Source organism: Sorex araneus, chromosome X, assembly GCF_027595985.1.
Source record: "Sorex araneus isolate mSorAra2 chromosome X, mSorAra2.pri, whole genome shotgun sequence".
Classification (NCBI taxonomy): Eukaryota; Metazoa; Chordata; class Mammalia; order Eulipotyphla; family Soricidae; genus Sorex; species Sorex araneus.
The window spans coordinates 149,721,780-149,741,920 of record NC_073313.1 but is presented as its reverse complement, the minus strand read 5'-3'; the positions used below and the strand labels follow the sequence as shown (position 1 = coordinate 149,741,920).

Genomic DNA, 20,141 nt, shown 5'->3' with positions numbered 1-20,141 from the left:
TGCTTCTATGCCTGGACTGGGCGAGATTGGGAGCATGTCCCAAGCGGTCTGGAGGCCGCTTGGCTGAGTCACTCTCAGACTCAGAATCTGAGTAAATGGTAGCAGACTCATAATCCTCATCACTTTCATCTGATGCACTGGAAATAAAGCTATATCCATCAGCCTGAGAAATACTTTCACTATTGAAAACCCTTTTGAGACTTAGGTGTGGGAGGAGCTGAGGCCGTATTATTTATAATATTCTCTTCCATATCAACTGCACTTTTCCAAAACAGAAGAATAGAATTAACAATTTCCCATGTAATCCAGAATTCCATGGGGATCTTAGTCCCTTCCTTAGATGCCTTATAGACATTTTCCTTAACTTTTTTCCAAATCTTGGTTTCTAGAGTTCCTTCATCCATGAAGGATTATGAGGTTTACCTCATAAACTACTTTAAAGCAGGACCGGAGTTGGTCTCTGGAAATGCAGAGTTCCTGATCTCCTGTTCTGAGGGAGAGACACTGAATCAAATCCGTAAATGGCTTGCCCTGTTCAGTCTGGCTGGAGAAAATATGAAAGATCTTGGGAAGGCCTAGATCTGCCCCATCTAAATGTGGGATTGCTGCTAGGATTCTAACTCCCAGGATGTAGGATAACATAGCCTCAGGTAGTTTAGTTTTATTGGGTTACTCCCATTGCAGTGCTCCCATTCCTCTGTATTTATTTGTAACTTCTTTCTTTGTGTTCTGTTGACTTGTAAATATTGTTTTTCTGTTCTCCTTGAGTCCTTTACATAGTTTATTAAGAGCCAAGTCCTTTTGGCACTGGAAGACTGTAGCAAATGCTATGCTTTGTAACCTGGGAGTCATTTGACTCTGCATGATATTTTCCTCCTGGGCATCTGTTCTCTCCACCTAAGCCTCAGCTGCCCATACTTCCTAGTCCCCCCCAAAAGCAGGGTCCTGATGAGGGACTGAATGGGTGCAGGGCAAGTTGTGACTTATTTGCTACCCTGGCATGGAGATGAGCCAGGCCAAAGCGCCTAATGCTTAACTATAAGTTAAGAGTTTGGTCATGGACAAATGCTGTCATGATCCAAAAAGTAATAACTAGATTCGGACCCTGCTAGGGTTAGGAAAGACTAATCTGGCCTGAGCACTGTAGTCTGAGATTGAGATGGCCCCAGGAGAACAATTCTATAAGCTTAATGCATCTCTTATTGTGTCCATACAAAATGATTAATATTATGAATGCTTATATGTTTGCTGGAAGAGGAGAGGAGAAACACACTCATGGGATTCGCCCTTGGATGGGTTGTCATGCTGAAGGATAATCTGTCCTAGAAGCAGCATCCCCTGAGGGAAAGAACTTTAACCCTGTTGATTGTCACCACACTTATGTGTAAGCCCCAATCCCCTCTTGCTGGGGAGATTTAACTAGGCTGTAACAGTGGGATGTATACTGGGTTTTTTTGTTTTTTCCTTTTGGTGGTGGAATATGGGCACTGGTGAAAGGACGGGTGTTTGAGCATTGTATAACTGAGACATAAGCCTGAAAACTTTGTAACTTTCCACATGGTGATTCAATAAAATAAATTTTTAAAAAAAGAGTGGATTGGGGGAGAGATCTAGAACTGGGAGAGAAGAGAGAAAGAGTCAGGAGTGAATGAAATAAAGGACAAGTGATCCAGTAACCAGTTTGGCCTTCTTCCTTCCTTCGCCTGCCCTTGGCCAAACAGCCACACACAGCGGCTCCAGAACACCAAACGCGGGCAGTGAGACAGAACCGCCCGGAGAGGCCTCGAACACACACCCTTCAATGTGCTTAGTTTTTTACAATGTGCTCTTAGCCCTTGCCTTTACTTATCCTCTTAAAACCCCGTGCTTCCTTTATGGATGGCCCTCTGTGTGGAAAGTGCTTTTGATGGGTGCTACGAAGATAACTTCTGAGGAAAAATGTTTTATAAATGTTTACCAAAAAAATGGAAATGACCAGGTGCCTGGTGGACTGAGAAACCAGGAGGATCCACCAGTCACCAACAGAGATGGTTTTTTTTTTTAATTTTATTTTATTGAATCACCGTGAGATAGTTACAAGCTTTCATGTTTGGGTTATAATCTCACAATGATCAAACACCCACCCCTCCACCAGTGCACATTCCCCACCACCGATATCCTGGGAATATTCCCCCTTTCCCACCCTCCCTCTGCCTCCGTGGTAGACAATATTCCCCATACTCTCTACTTTTGGGCATTATGGCTTGCAATACAGACACTGAGAGGTCATCATGTTTGTTCCACTATCTACTTTCACAGAGATTATTTTCTGACCCCATCTGTTTTGTTGGCAGTTCCCATTCCAGCCCAAGCACACATACTCCATCTTCCATTCATTTGACCTTGGTTTCTCTGGGGCTTCCACCATCGTTTTTTGTTCCTGTTTGCCTAGCCTGTGCTCATTGAGCCCTTTGGCACTTTGAAATGTGTCCGTTATATCCTGAACAGGGAGTATGGCACAGCCTCTCCTTCTACTCTACTCTTTCCAGGCCCCAAGGGCCTATTTGTGGATCAGTCAGAACCCTTGACTGCACTTAGCAGTGATCCCAATGACAACCGAAGACTTGCCAGGATGCTTTGGCAGCTCTGTTCCCTTATTCTTCCCTATTTATTTATTTATTTATTTATTTTGCTTTTTTGGGTCACACCTGGCGATACACAGGGGTTACTCCTGGCTCTGCACTCAGGAATTACCCCTGGCCGTGCTCAGGGGACCATATGGGATGCTGGGATTTGAACCCAGGTCGGCCGCATGCAAGGCAAACACCCTACCTGCTGTGCTATCTCTCCAGCCCCATATTCTTCCCTTTTTAGTAATTCAGCTTGGGACTTCATAATTGTGTATATAACAGCAGTCATCCTCCATCCCTTTCCACTATCCTACCCAGAGACTCACTGCTGGACTAATTCCAAGACAGAATGGGCACCTGTGAAGGATGCATAATTTGCAAAGTCCTCCTCTTTCCTTTCCGGTCTTCCCAAGTCTTGCCTTACAAAAGCTCTTCAAAACTGAACAGGAGGTTGTAGCAATCTTTTCATTAAGCTGTGCTTTCCTTTTTATTCATATTCTACCTTATGATCCAACAGTCTAGAACTAATAGTAAATCTAAGAGTATCTCTTCCACTTCCATTTGCCCAAGTTAAATGACACAGGCTGCTGTTGGAGGTCTAGATAATTACTAAGAACCTTGTCCAAATGCCACCAGTACTGTTTGCTCCCAGAACAAAGCACTCACCTCCCCTATATAAGTAAGACCCACACATATACAGATACTTTCACTCTGTTGCACAGGCATCCCTTTAATCCTGACTCCACCACACTCAGAAGAATATGACCCTCTTGCACTTTGTACTGGTCAGACAATACTGGCAGTTCTGCAAGCCTATGTCATCCTGCCTTACTCTCCCCCACTTCTACCCCCCACCTCTACCACTATACCCATCCCTTTATCAACATCATCCACACACTCACAGGCTGCCTGAGTGTCTGCTCAAAATGAGAACTGCTCCCTTTCTGTGTTCTCTGTGATACTCATCTGGGGCACAGAGTGATCACCTAGACATTGGTCACACAGTCATGGCCATTTGATGGTCAGTGCTGATCCTTTGTCTGTGTTCTGTCTTTGCGTGTGAGTCTCTCTCTGTTTCTTACTTTTTGTAACTTTGTAAATTTTAGGGCTAGTCCTACCAGTGATCAGGGCTTACTCCTGGCTCTGTGCTCATGGATCCCTCCTGGTGGTACTCAGGTGTGCCCAGGATCCAGTGTGTGAAAAACCACGAGCAAGAGATGTGTCTTAACCACTGTACTCTCTCTGGCTCTGTCTCTTGTTTTATTGGCCTTAATTTGTCTTATTGGTTTTATGTTACTATGATTATGATTGTTATCAACATTTTTTTCACTTTCAAATAATTAACATTATATCATAATTAACAATATATCACTGTCACTGTATCACTGTCATCCCATTGTTCATCGATTTGCTTGAGCGGGCACCAGTAATTTCTCCATTCTTCCCAGTCCTGAGATTTTAGCAATCTCTCCTTACTTGTCTTTCCCAACTTATTGGAGATTGGAGGCTCTTTCAGGGTCAGGGGAATGAGACCTGTTAATTGTTACTGTATTTGGCATATTGGATACGCCATGGGGAGCTTGCCAGGCTCTTTTGTGCAGATAAATTTAAATATTTATAAAGAAGTCTCTTGCCTGCATGCCTGGCTGTCTTGGGGGGGAGGGGGGGAGGAGGGGGGCCCTCAGAGGGGACGGGCTCCAGCTTCCCTCTCCACCCCGAGCAGAACTCCCGGCGGCCATAGACCACCGGAACCTAGCTACAGCCATGCTCAAGAACCCTCTCCACACGTTCGGATGGGCCTCACGCATGAAGGTACTGGTAGAGGAACCCAGGTGTGTGTGATCCCATCAACGGCCAACATCCAGAGACTTAAAAGCTAGCTCCCAGAAGTGTGCAGCCACACGATATCTTGTAGCCTACTTCTCTCTCTGGGAGAAACTGACAAGCTTCTGAGAGTTTCCTGCCCACATGGGACAGCCTTGCAAGCTTCTCATGGTGTATTCATATGCAAAATTCAGTAACAAGCTGGATCCCATTCCCCTGACCCTGAAAGAGCCTCCAGTGCTACATCTTTGGGAGGGTCGAGTCGAGAGAGTCTTCTAAGATCTCAGGGAAAGGACGAATGAGAGGTTACTGAGCCCGCTCGAGAAATCGATGATTAACGGGATTTCGTGATCGTGATCGTGAAATTTATATATATATATATATATATATATGTATATATATAATTCTCATTCTCTCCTATAGGTTAATTACCAAATATTAAGAATGTTGTAAACCATACTTTTTTTGGTTGGAGCCAGGGATCAGACCCAGGCTATCAAACACACAAAGCAAGTGAGCTACCACTGACCTGTAAACCAGGCCTTTAAAACATAGTAATAAAACATAGTAATAAAGGCTGATGACAATCACTTTGAGATGGTCTAGAGATCAATCCAGAGATGGGAAAAACATTATAGTCCCTAATAATCTCAATAGTAGCACAAATTTTTTTGGGGTCGGGGAGGCCTCACAAGCAGTGCTCAAAGGCCACTCCCAGTGGTACTTGGGCCTGGGTTTGTAGGCCTGATGATTCAATGCTCAGACCCAGTGAAGCTGGGACCATAAGGGCTGGCGGGCCATAAGGGCTGACCATGGTGCCTGGCGGGGGTGGGGAGTGGGAGTGGGGGTCTAGGGTCTTAGGAATCAAACTCAGAGAATGGAGAATTCGAAGCATGTGCCACAGTCCTTTGACCTATCTCCCTGGCCCCCAAGATGTACAAAATTTTATCTGTGCTAACCCACAACAACACTAAGATAGTGATGCACTTAAAAGACCACTTAATAGGCCAGAAAATTAATTAATTGCACTTAATAGGCCAGAAAAGAGGACTGGCTAAAGAAACTGTTATATACACAATGAAAGAAAAAATGAAATCATGTGATCTGCTGCTATGTGGACATATCAGGAGAGTATCATGTTGAGTGAAGTTAGCCGGAAGGAGGGAGCAGACACAAAGATCTCTCTCATATGTGGGGTACGCAGTGCTTGCAAACCTAGCTGTGTTTGCTGGCTGTCACACCTTATGGTGCCTGTATACAACTGACTGAGATGTGGAAATGGCACACTTTGTTCTGCGCAAGGTTCCCAACCACAAAACCTTTAGGTAGTATTGGCAATCATACGCTTGGCTTCACCAGCTTCACACTTACACTGTACACATTTCTTAGACCCTGAATGTTGCTTTGGATTTCTTGTTTGGTTTGGTTTTGGTTATACACATAAAGATGTTAATATGTTATATCGTAAAATATTACAAGCCTACAATAGATATGTGATATTTAAAATACATAAATGGGTCTGAGTTTTGAAAACTATACCTCCTTTATATTTTAATCATTATTATTATTATTATTATAAATAAATTTTTTAAAATTGATGGAACTTTTACTTAACATGGGAAATTTCCCAAACCCCAAGGACTGGGGAGGGTTTAGGGAGGTAGCAGGGGCGGGGTTGGGGGGAGTGAGGGAGGAGATTTGTTTTGTGTGTAGCCACAGTGCCATCATGTGGATATCTTTTTTGTCAGAGGCAGGAGAAGACCTAGGTTTGCTTTGGGCAGGGTTGGAGATGGCAGACAGTGTCCTTTATTGGGTAGGGGGAAATCTCCTGTGTCCCTTAAAAGGCCTGACCCACCCTTTCCCCTCCACACCTATCCAGAAAGTTTATCCTATCAGAGATCCAGACCCTGCATTTCATCCTGGCTGGCAAAGAAGGCTAAAAATCCACAGAGGGAGTCCAAAATGGCTGCCATAGGAATTTTCCCATGGTCTTCCTCTGCAAATGACTGAAACTTCCAGAATCAGTGAGCTCTTGGATGGTGCCCTGAGAGGAAACTGGTCTTCCTGTATCTACATTGGACACCCGGAACTCTTCTGCAAAGACTGTCCTAGCAAATGCCTCTAGTGCCTGCAGTCAGTGTGGATTTGCTTTCCCTACCTAGACCCTAAATGGCTGGTTAGGAAGCCATCAGCACTGATAGGTTTTAGGGACTGCTGCTCGCGGACCCCTGGTTCCCAGGGCTGCCAAACTTGCCCATGGGATCCCACCAACAGGAAGATGCATGCCCCTCTAGTTTCTCCTCCCCAGGGAAGGGGCTGGGAGAAGTATTCCCTGAGCTGAATCCTCACTGCTAGCCCCCTGCTGTGCCAGGTGAAGGCAGGTGAGTACTGTCTGGGCTTTTCACACTCCACTGGGTGGCCTAGTCATGGATCAGGCAGAGCCCTTGAAGGCACTTAGCAGTGATCCTTATGACCATGGGAGGCTTGTTTGGATGCCTAGGGAGCTGTGGCCCCTGTTCTTCCTTGGCCAATAATGCTGTTTGTGACATCACAGTCTGTCATTGTGTATTTCATCAACCCCCTCCCCCTTCTACTGTAATCCCCAGAGACTCACTGTTGTACTGAGTCCAAGATAGAGTTGGCACTGGCCTGGTGGGTAGCAATGGCATTCCCTGACTTTTCTTTTTCCCTTTAGCTGCATAATCTTCAGGAGCTTAGTGTGCTATGAATTCCCCATCCCAGCACTGCTCCTGTGGTTATAAGAGATTCTCAGATGAAGAAAGCATAGTTTGCAAACTTCAACTTTTTCCTTCTCTGTACCAGTGATGTAGGTTCAGGTTATTCTCAGAAACCATCCAGAAGTTCCTCTTGGATCAAAAGATGATGTTATCTTAGCCTTGCAGAATTACTCATGGCTTCCTATGCCTTACACTGTTGATATACAACAGTTCTTCAAAGCCACCAGGAGCCTGTAGCAGCCTCTTTCTCAAGCCATATTTTGATTCTTCGTGTTCAGGTTCCACCATGTGAGCCAATAGTCAAGGACTAAGAATGTATCTATGGGGTATCTTTTCCACATCCTTGTGGCCAAAACTGGTGGCATAGGCTAGATGGAGTTGGATATCTGGATAATTGCTAAAAACCCCACCCCATGCCACCAGCACTGATAGCATCACCATCTGTGCCCAGCAAGCAGAAGGCAGGTAAGTGCTCTCTGGGTTTTTTTTATATTCAACTGAATGCACTTTGGCACCAGAAATAACAGTACCTTTCCTGGGAAGCTCTGCTTCCCTCAGTATATCCCTCCCCCAGCTTCCTTCAAATTCTGAGAGAATCAGGGATGAGCAGTTAATGAACTAAATTAATTAAAGTAGCAGGGCTGGGAGAAAGGAAGGGGGGAATTGTGGGAAGGAAGGGAGGCTGGATACCTGCAAGGAAGCTGAATCTATGTGGAGGCATATTGAAAAACATGAAAAAAAAGACTGGAAAAGGGTAGCAGAGTATGCAATGGACATTGAGGTCATAGTAAAGAAGCATAGGGGAGAATATAGGGAAATAGAAAATAATAAAAGTATGTAAGAGCCAGCAACTGGTAGTGAGGTAATTGTACAGAAAGGACAATATTATCTCAGTCAGCGTGATCTCAGAATTATTCATGGCTTTTCATTTCTTCCAGTTCTTGCCTTACAAAAACTTTTCAAATCTTATGTTGTTTTTTTTTTTTTTTTTGCTTTTTTGGGTCACACCCGGTGATGCACAGGGGTCACTCCTGGCTCTGCACTCAGGAATTACCCCTGGTGGTGCTCAGGGGACCATATGGGATGCTGGGAATCGAACTCGGGTCAGCCGCATGCAAGGCAAACGCCCTACCCACTGTGCTATCACTCCAGCCCCCAAAAATCTTATCTGGTTTTGAGAAACCTGTATTTTAGCCTTTGGGGGCTGCAGGTTTGGCTAGCCCAAGCTTTTGATCTCAAACTGAAGCTTCAGGCCTTTGGAGGAAGCATTTTCCTATCAAAATTTCATGGCAAGCTAACCCGGTAGCCACTTGCTATGTGGAGTGTGATTCTTGTGTCTGTGTGTATGTGCATGTGTGTGTGCATGCATGTGAGCATTGTGTGGGTACTATCTCATAATTGAAACATTCACTGCTCTCACCTTGTTTCCCATCAGGGGTTTCAGGGTGCCAGCTTTCTGGGCAGTAGTCATACAGTCATGGGTGTTTGATGATGGTCACTTCTGTTCTTATATGTGATCTGTCTATCTCTGTGTATTTCTTTGCTTTATATTTTTTAAATTTGTTCAAATTATAGGGCCACTCATGATTTTATTTTCGGAGGTTACTCCTGATGGTACTAAGGATTCAATATGGGTCAACTAGGAGCAAGAAAACTGCCTTGGGGCCCGAGTGATAGCACAACGGGTAGGGTATTTGCCTTGCATGCAGATGACCTGGGTTCAATTCCTGGCATCCCATATTTTTCCCCAAGCACTGCCAAGAGTAATTCCTGAGCGCAGAGCTAGGAGTAAATCCCTGAGCATAGCTGAGGTGTGACCCAAAAAGCAAAACAAAACAAAACAAAACAAAAAAAACCTGCCTTACTCAGTGGACTCTTTCTGACACTTTTCTTTTTCTTATTAGCCCTATTATATCTTTTTTTTTATAGCCAGATATTTTTATTTATTTATTTATTTATTAATTAGTGAACCACCATGAGGGTACAGTAACAGATTTACACATTTTCATACTTGTGTTTCCCTCATACAATGTTCGAGCACCCCTTCCTCTACCAGTGTCTATTCTCCATCACCAGTGAACCCAGTATCCCTTCCACCTCCCAATCCCATCTCCCCTCTCCCCTGCTCCCCCCTCCCCGCCTCTGTGGCAGGGCATTCCTTTTTTTTTTTTTAGCTTTTTGGGTCATACCTGGAGATGCACAGGGGTCAGTCCTGGCTCTGCACTCAGGAATTACGCCTGGCAGTGCTCAGGGGACCATGTGGGATGCTGGGAATCGAACCAGGGTTGGCTGCGTGGCGCTGTGCTATCGCTCCAGCCCCAGGGCATTCCCTTTTGTTCTCTGTCTCTCCTTTTGGGTGTTGTGGTCCGCAATAGGGGTATTGAGTGGCCATCCTGTTCAATCTATAGTCTACTTTCAGCATGTATCTCCCCTCCCGAGCGGGTCCTCCAACCAGAGCTTACTTGATGTTCCCTTCTCTATCTGAACTGCCTTTTCCCCCAGCATGTGAGGCCAGCTTCCAAGCCATGGAGCCAACCTCCTGGTACTTATTTCTACTATTTTTGGGTGTTAGTCTCCTACTCTGTTATTTTATATTCCACAGATGAGCACAATCTTTCTATGTCTCTTTCTCTTTCAGACTCATTTCACTTAGCATGATACTTTCCATGTTGATCCACTTATATGCAAAATTCATGACTTCATCTTTTCTAACAGCTGCATAGTATTCCATTGTGTAGATGTACCAAAGTTTCTTTAACTTCTGTTAAAAGTCATCTGTTCTCGTAGCCCTATTATATCATATTGGTTTTATGTTATTTTGATTGTGGCTATCACAATTATAAGTATAATAATCAATTACTAATATACAATCAAATGATATACACCAGCACATTTTATAACATATTTTAAACATCATAGACCTGAAATAAATATGTGGAATTTAAAATACATTTATAGATCTTATATGAACACATGCCCCATTTTTTATCATTTTAAATCTTTGTCATTGTTAATTTTTAGAGTTTTTCATTGATGGAAATTAAAAAAAAATATTAGTGGATCACCATGAAGTACAGTTACAGACTTACAGACTTTCATGCTTGCATTTCAGTTACACAGTGGTCAAGTGCCCATCCCTCCAACAGTGCCCATTTTCCACCACCAATGGTCCCAGCATCCCTCCCACAATCCCGCCCTCCCTGTCCTCCCCCCACCCCACCCTGCCTCTCTGGCAAGGCATTCCCTTTTGCTCTCTCTTGCTCTCCTTTTGTGTTTTGTGGTTTGCAGTAGTGCCATCACGTTCAATCTGTAGTCTACTTTCAGCCCACACCTCCCATCCTGAAGAATGGGCCCTCCTAGCACCCTTTACTTGGTGGTCCCTTCTCTATCTGAGCGGCCTTTTCCCCCAGCATGCAAGGCCGCCTTCTAAGCCTTCTAAACTGTGGAGTAATCCTCCTGGTACTTACTCTACTGTTCTTGGGTGTTAACCTGTGGAAATTCGCAAGTCCTAAAGTCTGGGGAGAGTGTTGGGGGAAGGGAAGGTAGTATGTAGATGTCTTTTTTGTAGCCACAGTGTCATCAAGTGGCCTTTTTTTGTGTGAGATACTGGAACTGGGCTGACTTGGAGCTGGCAGACAGTGTTGATAATGGGGGTGAGGGAGAAATCTCCAGTGTACCCAGTTCCTCAGGCCTGTCCCACCATTGCACTCCACTCCTATCCAGAAAGTCTATCCAATTAAGGGGCCTGGATCCCAGGGCAGGTGAAAACTGACCCACTTAGGAAAGAAGGCTAAGAAACTGCAGGTGCTGTCCAAAATAATTTCCACAGGGAGTTGCCTAGGACTGTCTAGTATGAATGATCCAAACACTCCCGGAAGCAGTGAGCTCTTGGGCAGAGCCCTTTGAAGATACTGACCTCCTGACTCCAGGTATGCCACCCAGAATCACCCTGGAAATTCTGCTCTAGCAAATGCAGTTAGTACCTGCAATCAGTGGGCATTTGTTTTTACAAAGCTAGACCCAAAATGGTTGACTGTGAGTCCCAGAGCTAGCATTGCAAGGCCTTGGGAGCTGTCTGCTGCATGGCCCCCAGCTCCAGAGCTCCCATGCTTGCCTATAGAGCCAGCCAGTGGGAGCGTGCCCCTTTGGTCTTTGCTTATCAAGGAGCAAAGGAGGTGTGGGGGTGGACAACAAGGGACCTTAGCCCCTTGCCTATAGCCTCACCTTCTGTGCCGTATGAGCTTTGCCCATTCTATTGGATGATACTGTTGAACCAGAAATTATAGTCACTTTTCACCAGACTCCCTGTTGCCCTCCTCCCCTTAACTCTCCTAAAGTTCTATCTGAGGGGGCCAGGAATGAGCAGTGGAATGAGCAAGATCAATTATATTTAGACGGGTTCAGGAAAAGGGAGAGAGAAAGGGGGGAAAAGAGGAGTGCTGGATGCCTGTGAAGAAAGCTATGTGGAGGTTCCCTGAAAGACTTGAAAGGATGGATAGGAGGTTGACAACAGAGACATTGAGGGACAGAGAGGTGGATAGAGGGAGAGAAGAGGGAAATAGAAAACAATGGAAGCAAGTAAAAACTAGCCAAGTTGTAGGCAGAAGTGATTTCAGCCTTGTAGAATTACTCATGACTTTTCATTCCTTTCAATTCTTGCCTTAGGAAAGCTCTTCAAAGACAAACAAGAGCCTGTAACAACTTTTTCAGCAAACTGTGCCCTGTTTATGCAGGTTCCACCTTGTGAGTCAACAGTCGAGAACTGAGAGTGTGTAAGTAGGGTGTCTCTTCCACTTCCGTGTTGGCCAAAGCACATCATTTCCTATATTTCCTACCATTTCCTATATGTCCCGACCCGTGGAACCGGATGACGGGGTTCACAAGGAGAGGGTGCGAGAGTGATAAGGAGAGGGGAGACAAACACACACACACACACACACACACACACACACGCACACACGCACATAGAGAGAGAGAGAGGTGAGCAAAAGCTACTTTATTGTTACTCCACAGTGCTTATGTATGCTTAGGTTTCAATCTACTTGCCTTATGGCCTTAAGGTAAAACTAGAAGTAACTAATGGTACCCAGGGCAACTAGGGGAGATAACAATAGATATCTGGAAGGCTGATCTATCTGTTTCTGTTGGCTAACCATCCTGCTCTTGTAAAAATGTCCCAGTACTCCAGTTCTTGTAAAATGGCTTTCTCAACCTGTTTATGCAAATGTTTGACCGCAAGCTATATGCTGAAGGCCCGTTCACCACACCTATATATAAGACATACTTCATACATACATACATATATACATACACACTTACACCCTCACAAACCATACAAACCATATCAGACTCACACATTTTTGCTCTATTGCTCACACCTCCCTCAAATCGAAACCTACAACACACTCTCAAGAAAATCACTCTCTTACACTATGTACTGGTCAGACAATACAGGCAGCTGTTGTAACTCCATGTCATCCTTCTTGCCTCTCCCCTCACATCTGCCAAAATTACCACCTCAGCATTATCACTATCCACCACACACTCACAGTTGCCTGAGTGTCTGTGTTCTCTATAATGGTCATCTGTGAACAGTTCTGTCCCGCCTAGTGTGACCCAGCAACTTGGAGATATTTGATGGCTTTATCAAGTCTAGTAACCCATCATCAGAGGTAGTCTCCTTCTAACTAGCCCAAGATGGTGATCTCCAGATGAAGCTGCAGGCCTTGGGAGGAAGCTTTGTCCTATCCAAAAGTGCCTGGCAAGTCTGCATGGTAGCTACTGGCTACCTGGACTGAGTCCTTTGTGTCTGTATGTGTGTGTGTGAGCAGGTACTGTGTCATAATTGAAACACTGCTTACCTGGTGTCCCAGAGGCAGTTTACAGTTCAAGAAGCAATGGGCATGATGGATGGGTTTGGCAGAATAGATGCCAGGTTCTACTGTGTGCCATATTTCTGTGCAGTGGTCATACAGTCTTGGATATTTGATGGCCAGTTCTGGTTCTGTTTTTGTTCTCTGTTTTAAACTTGTGCTCTTTCTTTTAAATTTTCTTAAATTTTACAGCCACATCTAGCAGTGTTCAGGGATTACTATTGGTTCTGTGTTCAGGGATCCTTCTCATGGTGCTCAGGGGAACAAATAGGGTGTCCTGGAATCAGTGTGGGTGAGCCAGGAATAAGATAGGTGCCTTTCCCATGGTCCTCTCTCTGCTGTTTTATTGTCTTTATTTTACCTTATTTGTTTTATGTTATTATGATTATGAATATTATAACAATTATTTATTAAACATATAATCAGACCCTCTGATAGATAGAGTGATCATATACACTCTAATGATACATAGATATGCCATCATATTTTGTAACATTGTAAACAGTTTATAAACCCATAATAAGTATGTGGTATTTAAAATTGATAAATCTAGTTATACAAGAATATATAGCTCATTTATACAGTTGGGGTGGGGGTAGGGGGTATACCAGGGATTTTGGTGGTGGAATATGGGCACTGGTGAAGGGATGGTGTTTGAATACGGTATAACTGAGACATAAACCTGAGAACTCTGTAACTTTCCACATGGTGATAAAATTTAAAAAAATAAATAAATAAAATAAGAATATATAGCTCATTTATCATTGAAATCTTTATAATTACTTTTATAATTACTTTTAAAAGTTTGTTATTGATAGAATTTTTATTTAACCTAGGGAAATTCACAAATCTAAATCCTGGGGAGAGTGTGTCGGGGTAGGGGAAAGTACCTCAATATCTTTTGTGTATCTACAGTGCCATCTTGTGGACATCTTTTGTTGTCAGAGGCAAGACCAGGCCTAGAGTTGCTTTGGGCAAGGTTGTATTGTCTGACAGTGTTGGTTTATAGGGATGTGGTGGAATCTCCAGTGTCCCTCCAAAGGCCCTTACCACTCCTATCCAGAAAGTTCATCCTGTAAAGGAATCTGGATCCCAGAATAGGTGAAAGTTGACCTGTATAGGAAGAGGGGAAGAGGGCAAATCTCACCCCAGGGTGAGCAAATCTGCCACAGAGAGTTGTCTTGGACTGTCTAATGACATGACTTCTCAAAAGCAGTGAGCTGTTGGGTTGCACCCTGTGAGAAAACTGGCTTTCTGACTCCTGCAGTACACCCAGAACTCCTCTGGAAAGATTGCCCAGCAAATGCTCCTGGTGCCTTCAATCAGTGGCGAGTTTTTTTCACCAGGTCAGACCCAAAATGGCTTACCTGAAAGCCCAGAGCCAGCACTGCAAGGTTTTAGAAGTCATCTGCTGTATGGTCCCTAGGTTCCCAGAGCTCTCATGATTGCCCGTAGACCCCACCAGCAGGAGGATGCCCTCTAGCCTCTGTTCCCCAGGAGGAAAGTCTGCTCTGGACAGAGCCCTGACAGCTCAGGCCCTTGCTCAAGCTCAGGCTCAGCAGAAGGCAGGCCAGTGCTGTCTGGGCTTTTCCACTGGATGGCATGTTGCACTAGAAATGATAGTGTACCTTTTACCTTTGCTCCCTTTTATACCCCCCACCCCCGTCCCATTCCATCTATCCTCAGTATATCTCAGTGGAACAGGGATGAGCTCTGAAATGATTTTAGAAGACTTAGACTGGAAGGGTTGGGGGAAAGGAAGGGTAGGAGGCTAGATGCCTGTGAAGGAAGCCAAGTAGAGGAGGAGGCACCTTGGAAGTCCTGAATGGAGGAAGGGGTGAAGGGGGACCTAGAATGAGATTGAAGAAAGGTGTGGGGAGATAGTAGAAGCAGAGAGGAGATAAAAAGGAAATTGAAAATAATGAAAGCAGGTTAAGAGCTAGCAACTGGTAGTTAGATGTAGACAAAGAGCACTGTGATCTCAACCTCACAGAGTTCTCATGGCTTTCCATTCCTTATAGTTCTTACCTTACAAAAGCTTTTCAAAGGTAATCTCTCTTTGGGGAAAACTAGATCCCAACCTTTGTTGACTGCAGGTTTGGCTCACACAAGCTGGTGATCACCAGCTGAAGCTGAAGGCTTTGAGAGGAAACACTGTCTAACCAAATATGCCTCCCAAACTACCATGGTGGCCACTAGCTACTGGAGTGAGTCTCTTGTGCCTGTGTTTGGGGTGTGTGGGTGCTTTGCCATAATTGAAACCCTCACTGCTCAGCCTGGTGTCCCAGAAACCTGGTGTACTGTTCCAGGTGAGTTATGGTTTTTGCAGTAGGAGGGGGATGGGTCCTCGGGTGCCATCCTCCTGGGCAGTGGTCATAGAGTCTTGGCCTATCTGCTGGTTAGTGTGTTATACTTGAGTTCCTAGTAACCCAATGAGATAGCCAAGACACAGAAAGAGAATAGTTTTGGAATACTTAATGAATTTATCACAATGGGCCTAGGGGCAGTATGGCTTATAGGATTGTAACCCTATAAGTGATTCAGTAACTGAGGTTGTATTATATTCTAAAACTACATTCCAAAGTGTCAATTAAGATGGTGCAAGATTATAGTTTTTACCTATGTTTAAAACAAGATATGGTTTATAGACATACCTAACACAGGAACACATTGTCTTTTTACATAGCTCAGGGTCAGAGCATGCTATTTGCCATTATAGACCCTGGGTTGTAAATCCCCAGGTTCTCTTAGGGATTTACAGTCAACATAGATGATTATTCTAAAATTTTTAGGTTCTGACTCTTATAAACTTTTAACCCTTCCTAGATCCAACAGTATGTGGGTGATATTTTCTGGAACTCTATGATAAATGATTATACCAAGTGCCTTAAAGTTTGGTATAAGTACATAAAGTTTTAGGGTCTCCTTGGCAGTGTTCAGAACTTGCTCCTGGCTCTGTGCTCAGGGCTCCCAATTGGTGATGCTCAGTAGAACATATCAGGTGTCTGGGTTCCAATGTGGGACAACTAAGAGCAAGAAAAATGCCTTACCCACTGGACTTTCTGGCCATGTCTCTTCTGTTTTATTGTTTTTATTAAGTCTTATTGTTTTTAAGTTATAGTTATTAATAGCATATATTTTTCAGATTTTAAAGTAATATACAACTGAGTGGTTTAAACATAATTATGCCAAATAATTATAAAACATACTGTAAACATATAGACCTCCAATAAATATGACATTAAAAATACATAGATCTAATTTTAAGAATACATAAATCTAATTTTATGAATAAATATGCCTTACTTATCATTTAAATCTTTATTATCATTATTTTCAAAGGTTTTTCATTGATGGAACTTTTTTTTTTAACTTGGGCAAGTTCACAGTCCTAGTTATGACAGGACTGGAGCCATAGCACAGCAGGTAGGGCATTTGCCTTACACAGGGCCAACTCCGGTTTCATTCTTCAGTCCCTCTCGGAGAGGCCGGCAAGCTACTGAAAGTATCCTGCCTGCTCTGCAGAGCCTGGCAAGCTATGCGTGGGCGTGGTGGACCCTTCTACACTGCTGGTGGGAATGCCGTCTGGTTCAGCCCTTCTGGAAAACAATATGGACGATTCTCAAAAAATTAGATATTGAGCTCCCATTTGACCCAACAATACCACTGCTGGGAATATATCCCAGAGAGGCAAAAAAGTATAATCAAAACGACATCTGCACATGTATGTTCATCGCAGCACTGTTTACAATAGCCAGAATCTGGAAAAAAACCTGAATGCCCTAGAACGGATGACTGGTTGAGGAAACTTTGGTACATCTATACAATGGAATACTATGCAGCTGTTAGAAAAAAGGAGGTCATGAATTTTGTATTTAAGTGGACCGGCATGAAAAGTTTCATGCTGAGTGAAATGAGTCAGAAAGAGAGAGACAGACATAGAAAGATTGCACACATCTATGGTATATAGAATAACAGAGTGGGAGACTAACACCCACGAATTGTAGAAATAAGTACCAGGAGGTTGACTCCATGGTTGGAGGCTGGCCTCACATTCTGGGGAAAGGGCTACTCAGAGAAGGGATCACCAACTTTAATGCAGTCGAAGGCCATGTGGGGGAAGGGAGTTGCGGGCTGAATGAGGGCTTGAGACTGAGCACAGTGGCCACTCAACACCTTTATTGTGGGCCGGGCTGGCTGTAGAAGCTAAATAGAGAGAGAGAACAGAAAGGAATGCCCTGCCACAGTGGCAGGGTGGGGTGGGGGGGAGATGGGATTGGGGAGGGTGGGAGGGATGCTGGGTTTACTGGTGGTGGAGAATGGGCACTGGTGAAGGGATGGGTTCCCGAACTTTGTATGAGGGAAGTATAAGCACAAAAGTGTAGAAATCTGTAACTGTACCCTCACGGTGATTCTCTAATTAAAAATAAATAAATTAAAAAAATAAAAAAAAAATAAAACAAAGATTTCTGTGCATTTCAAAGTCAGCAAAAACTTTACTGTATCAGGGCTGACAAGCCGAGGTTCTCTTGAGAAGTCATATTTAAAACTTGCATTTGCATAGCCTGAATAAAGTCTTCGATGGTTATCTGCCAATATTTGGGCGCTGTATTATTTCTCATTATTCTGGGCAATTTTGCATGACCATTTTGTAAAAATTTTTTTTTAGTTTTAAGGCCCTGCTGGTTCTGGGATTTTTCTCTATTTGCTAATGTTTGAAATAAAATTAACATCCAGAAAAAAAAATCAGTAACAAGTCTCACAGTGGAGACATTACTGGTTCCCAATAAATCCATGAACAATGGGATGATAGCAGTTCTAAGGTTAGGACAGGGAATTGGGGGAGGGAAGGTACTGGGTCTTATGTGTATCCACAGTACCATCGTGTGGACATTGTTTCAGAGCAGGGGCAAGGTTTGGGTTGTTTGGGGCAGGGTTGGAACTGGCAGACTGTTGATCTGGTAGTGATGGGTAATCTTCAGTGTCCCCACAAGTCCAGCAACACTGTTGCCTCACCAGAAAGTTCACTCTATCAAGAGACCTGGACCCCAGGGCAGATCAAAGCTCACCCTGGGAAGAAAGCTAAGAAACTTTAGGGCTAGTTCAAAATCGCTGTCACAGACAATAGCGACAAGTGACCCAACCCCTACAAGCAGTGATAATTGAGACTTATGAGGAACCTGGCACCCTGATTCTAGACAGAACTGCCCTGTCTAGAATTCAGAACTTCCCTGAAAAGACTGCCCAAGAAAATGCTTCTAGTGACTGTAGTCAGGGTTTGGGGAGTTGCTTTCACAAGACTAGACCCAAAATGGATGACCTGGAAGCTCAACAACAGCACTGCGAGGTCTTTAGGGCTGCTTGCTGTTTGACTCCAGAGTCCAAAGCTTCCATGCTTGCCTACAGGGCCCCACCAGCAAAAACATGCTTGCTGCTTAGCTTATGCTCCCCAGGGAAGGAATTGGGGGAACTTACCCAGGACAGAGCCCTGGCAGCTCAGCCCCCCACTTGATAGTTCTGGCAGAAGCTGTCAGACAGCACTGACTGGGATTTTCACATTCCACTGGGTGGCACTGTGCACCAGAAATGATAGTACTCTTCACTGACACTGCTGCCCCTCCCCCATTGCATCCTTCTTGCAAATTTCCTCAAATTCTACCTGAGAGGACCAGGATGAGATGTGCAAAGAGTTAGATGAATTAGACTAGGAGGGCTGGGGGAAAGGAATGGCAAAATGGGGAAAGGGAGGGAGGGCGGATGACTGTAAAGGAAGCTTGTGGGGGTCCTGTCCTGTCCAGCAGGGAGGACCCTTCCTGGGGCTGAGGAGGGAACAAAGCCGAATGAACAGACACAGAGCCAGAAAGCAGCAAGGAGGAAGGGAGAGAGAGTTTATTCTACTGGCAGTTACAGTACTTATACCTCTCTGCTGGGTGGAGGTGGTATGGTATGCGTGTCTGGACCCCCATACAAACAGTAGTAAAATGCAGATCAGGCATGGGCATGGGCTAGTGAGAAACAAATGGTGAAACAGTAAGATCAGTAAGATCAGTAGTGGCAACCTTATTATAGGGAATTTAAGTAAGCCTCTGTTTGATCAGAAGATAAGAGCCAGGCTCTGTTTTACTAGGAGATAAGAGCCTGGACTGGAAACATTCACTTTGGAAAACTTGAAGGTAGGGAGGAGAAATGGGACAAAGAATGAGAAAGACAGAGAGGTGGTGAGAGGAAGAGGAGAGAGGGAAACCGAAGCCCAACTAGAACACAATGAAGGCTTGTAAGAGCCAGCAACTGGTAGGCCAACTGACATAGAGAGGCAGGCTGGTGGCAGCTGTAGGCACTTAAGTAGATAGATCTATTAGTAGTTTGGCAGCAAGGTAGGGAAAAAGGACCAAAGTATGAAGCTAAAGCGATCTCGATTTCAGAGCACAGGGCTCACCCAGGATAGGGCTTCTGCAGCACCAAATCAGGTACAGTTTTGTGGCCAATCTTGTTGCATGAACGTTCTTGCGGTCAGAGGTGCTGAGATAAAGAACATGTTTCATGGAGGTCCAAGGCTCTCTCTGGCTCTTGGCAAAGGTAGAGAGCCCCGTGATCTCCTTTTATTGATCAAGGTACCTCTAAAGGGCGCAATACAGTGACTTCACCAAAGGCATCAAAATAAGTTACAGGAAGAACATTGAGACAGAGGAAACATATTGTTTCCTTGTACCTGTAGGCCTGTAGCGGGGGGGGGGGGGGGGGGGGGGGGGGGAGGGGGGGATACAAAACCAAAACTGAAACCTACAGGCACCAGGCTACAAAACCAAAACTGAAACCTTTCTTGGGCTACAGGCACCTGGATTTACATCCCAAAGACTAGGCTGTGCTTGCCACTTCAAATACAAACTGGGTAGGCATCTGAAATCTACATCCCAAAGACTAGGCTGGGCCTGAGCCTTCATTTTGCAATCTCAAAGGTCAGAATTGGCTAACACTGGAGATCTACATGTCAAAGACCAGCCAGGATTCTGTGAGGGAAGGAAAACTGCTCTTTTCAATTATTTTTCTGAAGGCAGCTTGAAGGGGAAAATGTTCAGCTTCATCCAAACCAGTCAGGA

The 20,141-nt window shown here is 44.4% G+C and overlaps 1 protein-coding gene across 2 annotated transcripts in view; it reads left to right on the top strand.

Annotated features, from left to right (window-relative positions):
- Positions 1-20,141, top strand: part of NBDY (negative regulator of P-body association) — a 145,777-nt gene that overhangs the window by 47,135 nt on the left and 78,501 nt on the right. The window lies entirely within an intron of this gene.